At 32.6% G+C, this 7,803-nt stretch overlaps 1 pseudogene across 1 annotated transcript; it reads left to right on the forward strand.

The window, feature by feature from the left end:
- Positions 1–946: 946 nt before the first annotated feature.
- Positions 947–6,975, forward strand: LOC143544763 (cinnamoyl-CoA reductase 1-like; annotated as a pseudogene). Its single transcript, XR_013137308.1, has 4 exons — positions 947–1,194; positions 1,375–1,546; positions 6,027–6,594; positions 6,690–6,975. The product of XR_013137308.1 is annotated as a cinnamoyl-CoA reductase 1-like (transcript).
- The last annotated feature ends 828 nt before the right edge of the window (positions 6,976–7,803 follow it).

Below are 7,803 nucleotides of genomic sequence, written 5' to 3' on the forward strand. Positions count from 1 at the left end.
GACATATATTAGTTGGAGTGAAAAATTTATGAGGATTAACTATAAAGTGACATGTGTGTACAATTATTTTACTTTATTAGAATATATATGTAGATAAAATAAAATAACTAGGGACACATGTCACTTAAAGATTCATTTTTAGACCAAATTACTTGCTCAAACTATTTTCCTATTTTTAATAAAGACTTATATATGTTAGTGTAATCAAAACATATAAATCAATCATTTAATCAAATAACTAATTACCTAAATTATAAAGATTAAAAATATGTAGGTATTTAAGTTAGTATAATAAAAAATATTTATCTCTTTAATAAAATTTATCAACTTTTTTTTATTAAATCACTTTATAAACAAATTTCAATATAGGAGATGACTGTCGAAAAAATTAATGAACAATATTTATAGTTCTAGGAAGATAATAACAAGAAGAAATTATGAATAAATAACAATTTTATTTTCACATATTCATTCAACCTCTATGAATCCATGAAGGTTTCATTCATCTCTTTCAATTATGTAATACAACATCATGTTTTAGTCATGTTAATTTTATATACGATGTTCTCTTTTTAAGTAATTTATAATGAAACATCTTATCATCTTTTATTATAATTAGATATTTCATTAAAAATATATAATTACAACTTATAAAATCACTAGATGCATCTTTTTCGTGATTATGAAGAAAATTATGTAAGAATGCACCATGTATTCGTAGAAATATTCCATTAGAAAATATAATTTGAACTTATTAAACTATTTAATTTGATAAAATATTGAGTGTTTTTTTAATTTAATCATTTAATTTCTTAAGTTTAATTGTTGTATACTTTAGAACAAGTACGTTTTTAGTATTATTATTTTCAAATTTGTCGCTTATTTCAAAGATTGTGACGCTACTTTGTTTTTACTTTCAATGGAAATGCTTAGCATTTATATTCTCTTTATAGGGAAAAAAACGTGCTTTTGAATTTTGATACTGCAAGATCCAAATAGAAATGCTAAACATGATATTTTCTCTATAAATACTTAACTTGTACAGCTTCCAATAATTCATAATTGTCTTTGCCTTTAGAGGAAAGAATATGGAGAGTGTATGTGTAACAGGTGCAGGAGGCTATGTTGCTTCATTGGTAGTGAAGGAATTGTTGGCCAAAGGTTATATTGTTCATGGAACTGTTAGAGACCCTAGTATGTTTTAATCTCTATACTTGGTGTTATCGATCTCTTCTACTATAATTTGTTTGTTTATACAAATTTGTCTGATTTAAGCCGATATAACTCAAAAATGAAATATCTTATAATGGGTTGAACTAGTTATCTACTTTATTCATTAAAAAGTAGTGTTTACATATTTAACATTTGCATCAGATGATGAGAAGAAGAACGGCAATTGAAGAAACTAGAGCATGCTAAGGAGAGACTCCATCTCTTCAAGGCCGAATTACTTGACTATGCAAGTCTTTGCAATGCCTTCCATGGATGCACGGGTGTTATCCATGTTGCAACACCTGTTCCAGCAGGGAAAATAACCGATCCTCAGGTAACAATTTGTGTTGCTTTTAGATTTATGAACGCTTATACAACAAGAGTGTATTGTTGCTAGATCTGTTCATATATATACCTTTCTATCATTCATGCCGATTTTGCCTCAACTGGTGCGTTGCGCATTGTATGCTGTTACGCGCATGAAAACTTTTCTAACTACGTACGTAGATGAGTGTTGTATATGCGTTTAACAGAAAATAAGTAATTAATTAAATAAAAAATGAACTAGAAAGTTATAATAGATTATCAATAGGAGTGAAATAGCTGATAACACTAAAAATTAAAGATGTTTTCAGCAGTTTATGGTTGAGACAAAATGCCCTAGTCGGGGATATTTTAATGCGTTTTAGACATAAATATTAGTGACGTATTTCGAGATGGAAAGAAACACTGATTAATCATGTATCTACAGAACTAAGAGTTTCTGAATAAACTTTTTCTTTATAATGTTAGCTATATTATAAAAAGTATCTCGTAAGGCTGTGTGTACTGGGGCGTGAGATATGTCGGCGAAAAGGGGCTCCGGCAAGTTCTGCTTGTCGCCTGGAAGAAGAGGCGACTTTGAGGTGGTGGGGCCGGCGAGTTCTGCATGTGAGTGTGTTATATATACATATAAATATATATATTATTATTATATATATATTATAATTAAATTCATATTTGTAGCCCCTACACCATTACACCCCAAAAACAAATTCTCAACCCTTGCTGACTGGACGCCACACGGCACAAAACGCCCCAATTTGTAGCCCCTCCACTACGCATAGCCTAAGAAATTAGTTAGGATGATACATTAGTAACATCCAACCCATTAATAAACCATAAAAGACCACAACAAAAGAAATAGCTACACAAAGAAAGACCAAATGAATTACAACGTACAAATAAAGGACCAATGAAACTGATACGAAAGTATCTTCCTAATCAACTTGAGGACCCACTATACTATACCAAAATACAAAGAGACCCAATCGAAATACGGTACTTTCACGCTCCCATTTAATCAATATGTGAGAAGATGAACCCAATACTGTTGCTTTTACTTTTAACCCAACTCTTTAATAGATCAAATAACCAAATATCATCCTTTCAGTTATATGTAGCTTTTTATATCCTCAAATCTACAAGGAAATATTTAATCCGTTATATGTAGCTTCCACTATTTCTTGACCTAGCAGACCTACTACCATTAGGCATTAGCTGATACAGACTTCCTCTCCTCATTCAGTGGTCCACGTATTATAGGCGTGCATGTCAAAATTTTCTATAGCCCAGACCTAGTAAAATTTCACTTCAATTACTACATTAACACAATCCAGACTATCTTTTATGGTGAGGGACTTCAAAACCTTTCCACCGTACCACGTCAATGCCACGTAAGCACCGAGGGCATCGAAGCCCTACCTCAAAGATGTCCCGCTTTGGTTTAATGCCCCCAAGGGCGCCCCAATTATACATATACTATATATAATGTATGAAAGAAGGGCAAATTAAGACACCTTGGTTTTAAGGGATTTACAAATCAATCAACACATGGTACAACCCTTAATGTATCTAAGATAAGGGCAAACTTGTCCACTAAAAGAATCAAATACGGTTATTAAACAATAGTTACGAGATTAACCCCTTCACTTTACTTAACTTTTGTAAATTTTAAAAATAGTTACAACTATGATCCTTGATCTTTCACTCATATGTGATTTTTATTTTCATTTTTAACTCAGCTTCCCTCATGATTTTTAAACGTTAATAACTTTTTCATACGCTAATATTTTTTTAAATAAATTACATCATAAAACAAACATGTTTTTCTCTTTAATTTGAGTATCATATTGTTATAGTTTTTTTCATTTAAAAAAAAACATTTTACGTATGAGCGTTTGCGGTCTGGTTTTGATGGTTTTTACATTAAAACGTGGGTCAAACCGTCAGTAACCGATTTTTGTCATCGAAAACCGAAACGAGCCTTTGAAAATTAAAAACAACCGGCCAAAAGTTAAATGAAAAAAAATCAACGATGAAATCAAAACAATGAACCGTTTGAACATTTTTCGGTTTCAAATCGAACAACGAACATCCATAAACTTGTTACATGATTACAAAGTTATGTGTTTCCCGCTGTATCGCGCGAGTACTCGTCTAGTATATATATATATATATATAAGTATATATATATATATAGGGGAAAGATATTTTGAGAACTTGATAAGTTGTAAGAACTTTAAGAACTCAATTTTGGATCACACATTTAATTAAATAAGTTAGAATATGTGGCTGAGATTAAATTTGATTAAAAAATTAATTAGGAGAGAGAAATATTTTTGTTGATTACACAAGTTTAAACTTTAGTTACACATGTGTAAAAATTCGATTCGGTGTGTAAAAAATTACGGTAATTTTTTGTACATTACTTACACTTACGTATTACACATGTGTAAAAAAATTCAAGAAAAAACTTGTTACATTGAGTTCTTTCGAGTTCTTAAAACTCAAAGCGGTTCTCAAAATAAATCAATCATATATATATATATATATATGTATATATATATATATAGGGGTGGGTTATAATAAAAAGATATATTTTCCTAGGAAGACTAAGAATAAATCATAACCATTGGATCATATCAATCAATGGTTGAGATTTAAAATAATCAAAAACCGTCATAATTTTCTAGAATTACTCTTCACCATGATAACCGACATAGTTTCCTAGAATTATTCTTTCACCATAGGTTTTAATGACAAATGTCAAAATTCTATTGGTTCTTACCATTACTAGAAAACAACTTCTTTTTATTTGAACTCTTTTATATATATATATATACACGCATATGTATGTATGTGTGAGAGAGATAGAGAGAGCTGCTGAGAGGGGGGCCACCAATTTTTTCATCCGCGCCGGCCAACGCAACGATCAGATTGTTGGCGCTCACCCGCCAATTAACCGCGCCCCACTACGGTGTTTGCCGCCCTCGGCGCCCAAAAAACCTCCCCCCACCAAGCCCATAGCGGATGGTCTAATCGGTTTCATTTTCTTTGTGATGATACACATTTTGTCAAGGTGTGGGAAGTGGTCAATGGCCACATGCCCGACATCCGGCTAGGCCCGATTTTTTTTAAATTAAATGTTTTTTTATTAAACAATATTTATATTTAGTGTTTATACTCAATTACATAACCACTAGCTTGGTCTAGTGCAAAAATGTATTGCTCCCAACCAAAAGGTTATAAGTTGTAGTCTCATTTGAGACGTGTTTAATTATATATTTATACAACAGTTTTTTTAGCACAACTCAAATTATAACCAAGTAAGCTTATATAAAAATTAAATTGTTTAAACCCAACAAAATACTCCTACTTAAAGCCCAAAAAAATTTTCACCTTTAGCCCAAAAAATTTTTTATGCTCTCGGAGCCGGCTTGGATCATCTAGCTTCCAAAAAAAACATGCATTCACCTCACTACTTTAAATATTTTCTTAGTTACACATCTATCCCGACCACCTTTGGGTAAACCTATCAATTTAATCCAGACCAACGGTTCCTCCGGTATAAAAGAAGAAGAAGTTAATCTTAATTCACAGAATATTTTCACAAAGTTTTCAACGACTATCACGAGAAGAGAAACACAATTTAACTCATCTTCTCCGGACATACCATATTCCTATATCACCAAAACCTTCTTTCATACAAACCAATAACAATTAGGAACAACTCTCACCTCCAACCTCCCTGGATAAACTTACCGACGGTTTTGAGAAAATATGCAACGATTGTGGCAATAATCTCAAAAATTACAACCATCCAAACCTGCTTGCAACAAATATAACCCTTCCTGCCATACGACACGTAGAACTTAGCAACTATTTCTGTATGGTCCCAAATAACTGTCACTGGTATTAATGCGTTAGTAGTGTAGATACTAAGCAAATGAATTATTTATCATCTAGTTAAATTTACAAAACATAAAGTATATTGATAGTGATAATAAAAGATTAAATCATGGAAGAGTAGGGAGAATTCGCTGTAATGCTTGGTTTTGACAACGACCGAGTTTTACCGACAGAATAAATGCCGTTTTAAATATATTATTTTTTTGTTTCATAAACTATATGAGTGACGATGCTTACTAATTTAATTTTTGGCTTTAGTGCTAGTGTCGTAACGAATCTAACCGGCCGAATTCGTGAAGCTTTGATCATAAGTTGTAATTGTGCCAATACTCTTGTGGAGGATTACAAATTTATTTTTTGCAATTAATTTCAATGTCATAACGAACTTAACCGATACTAACTTAATTCGTGTTATTGTGTGCCACAACGCGGCTGTTTTGTTATCTATCTTCTGCGTAGAACACAACCTAAAAGATCACGCTATAAATATATAGAAAAAGAAGCACACTTATATTTTCAAAAGTCGTTACAATTTGAAGTTAATCAATTACTATGGCTAATTTTTATGACATGCGTCAAAACAGGCGGATATGCTTGAACCTGCCATAACAGGAACTCGAAATGTGATGAATGCATGTTTGAAGAGTAAAGTAAACAAGGTTGTGGTTGTTTCATCTATACTTGCAATTGTTGCAAACCCTAATGGCCCAAGGATCAAACAGTGGATGAAACTTGTTGGAGTGATACTGAATTTTGCATGAACATTGGAAAGTGGTATTCAGCAGGGAAGGCGATATCCGAGTGCGAAGCTCTAGAGTTTGGAAAGATGAAGAACCTCAATGTTGTCTCAGTTTGTCCATCAGTAGTATTCGGGCCAATGCTTCAATCGACGGTATGTACCACTAGCTTGATTCTTTTGAACTTCTTCAAAGGTAAGAACACTTTCAATCTCATTGAGTTCGACAATGCCGAGGAAGATATTGATATTCCTATCGTGGATGTTCGTGATTGTGCTAACGCTTTGCTCCTAGCCTACGAAAAGCCTGAAGCCGAGGGGAGGTATTTGTGTTTGTCACATGTGTTGAGGATCACGGCTTTGATTGAACTACTGAAGAACTTGTTTCCTCATTATAATTATCCTACTATTACTGAGTATGGCTTTCTAATTTTTATATATGTAACATCATTTAAGCCTTTGATCAAATTATTAAAACATAATTAATCGTGCCGGACTTTAATGAATGTAGGCTCCCTGTTTTGAACGACAAACTGAATTACACATGTGGGAAGTTAATGAATCTTGGATGGAACTATATGTCATTGGAGAAGACTTTGGTTGAATCTGTTGACAATATGAAAGAACTTGGTTTATTAAGCTAATAAAAGAACCACCCGTTGCAGTGGAACAAGTCAAATGAGTTTGCTGGGACAACAAGGTTGTGGGTTTCATGTGTTGTGGCTTAAAGAATAAGAATATTTGGTCTTTTTCTGTATTAATTTTTTTTCCTGTACTTCGGTATTTCCGTTGTATTGATCTGCGATATAAGCAGTGGTTGAGTATTTAATGAAACTTGTGGTTACGCTAAGTGAAACTACAATACATGTCCGATCCAGTAACACCTATCGATGGCTCTTTCTTGGTGAACAAGAACAAACTGAAGAGATTATGTCGGCTTCAAGTAGTACGTACTCGAACAAACGAGATTTGCTTCAAACGCTTAGAAGCAACTTTTTTTTTATTTTATTGACTTACAAACAAAAATTGTTACACAAACAAATAAACCTAGGTCTTATAAGCATTAACAAACTTAGGGGACAAGTGAAGAATTGAACAAGGAAATGTAATCCACCGCATGAGATCTATTGAACCACCCTTAATATCGTTACGCTTAATAGAACAAAATAACATACTAATTAAATACCAAAATTTCATTCCTTGCATGCTGACCCAGACACAGATGAGTCACTTGATTATTCGGTTGTTCTTACAATCACGTATCATCAGCCACTGCATTACAAAAGTTTTGGATTTTATTGTTTAATTGGTTATTATATAGTTACAGTACATAAATTTACTCAATCAGTCATCCGATCCTCAATAGAGGATTACGCAGTACGATTGTGACACTATTTTTTTCTTTTGGAATTAAAACGCTTGGAATTTAAATTTTCCTGGCATTTAAAATCAAACACGTTGGGCCACACACGTGTTTTGTTTGATGATACAACTGTACAAGATCCAAATGGGAACTATCATAAACATAATACTTTTCTTTCCTTGACAAAATTAGTTTCCAAGAATTCATACTTCTTTTTGTCCTTGTATAAAGAAATTAAAAGTTATAGATAATTAAGATAGAG

This window comes from Bidens hawaiensis, unplaced genomic scaffold (genome assembly GCF_021521415.1).
Source record: "Bidens hawaiensis isolate Kalapana, Puna unplaced genomic scaffold, B.hawaiensis_p1.1 tig00013745_1, whole genome shotgun sequence".
NCBI classification, from domain to species: Eukaryota; Viridiplantae; Streptophyta; class Magnoliopsida; order Asterales; family Asteraceae; genus Bidens; species Bidens hawaiensis.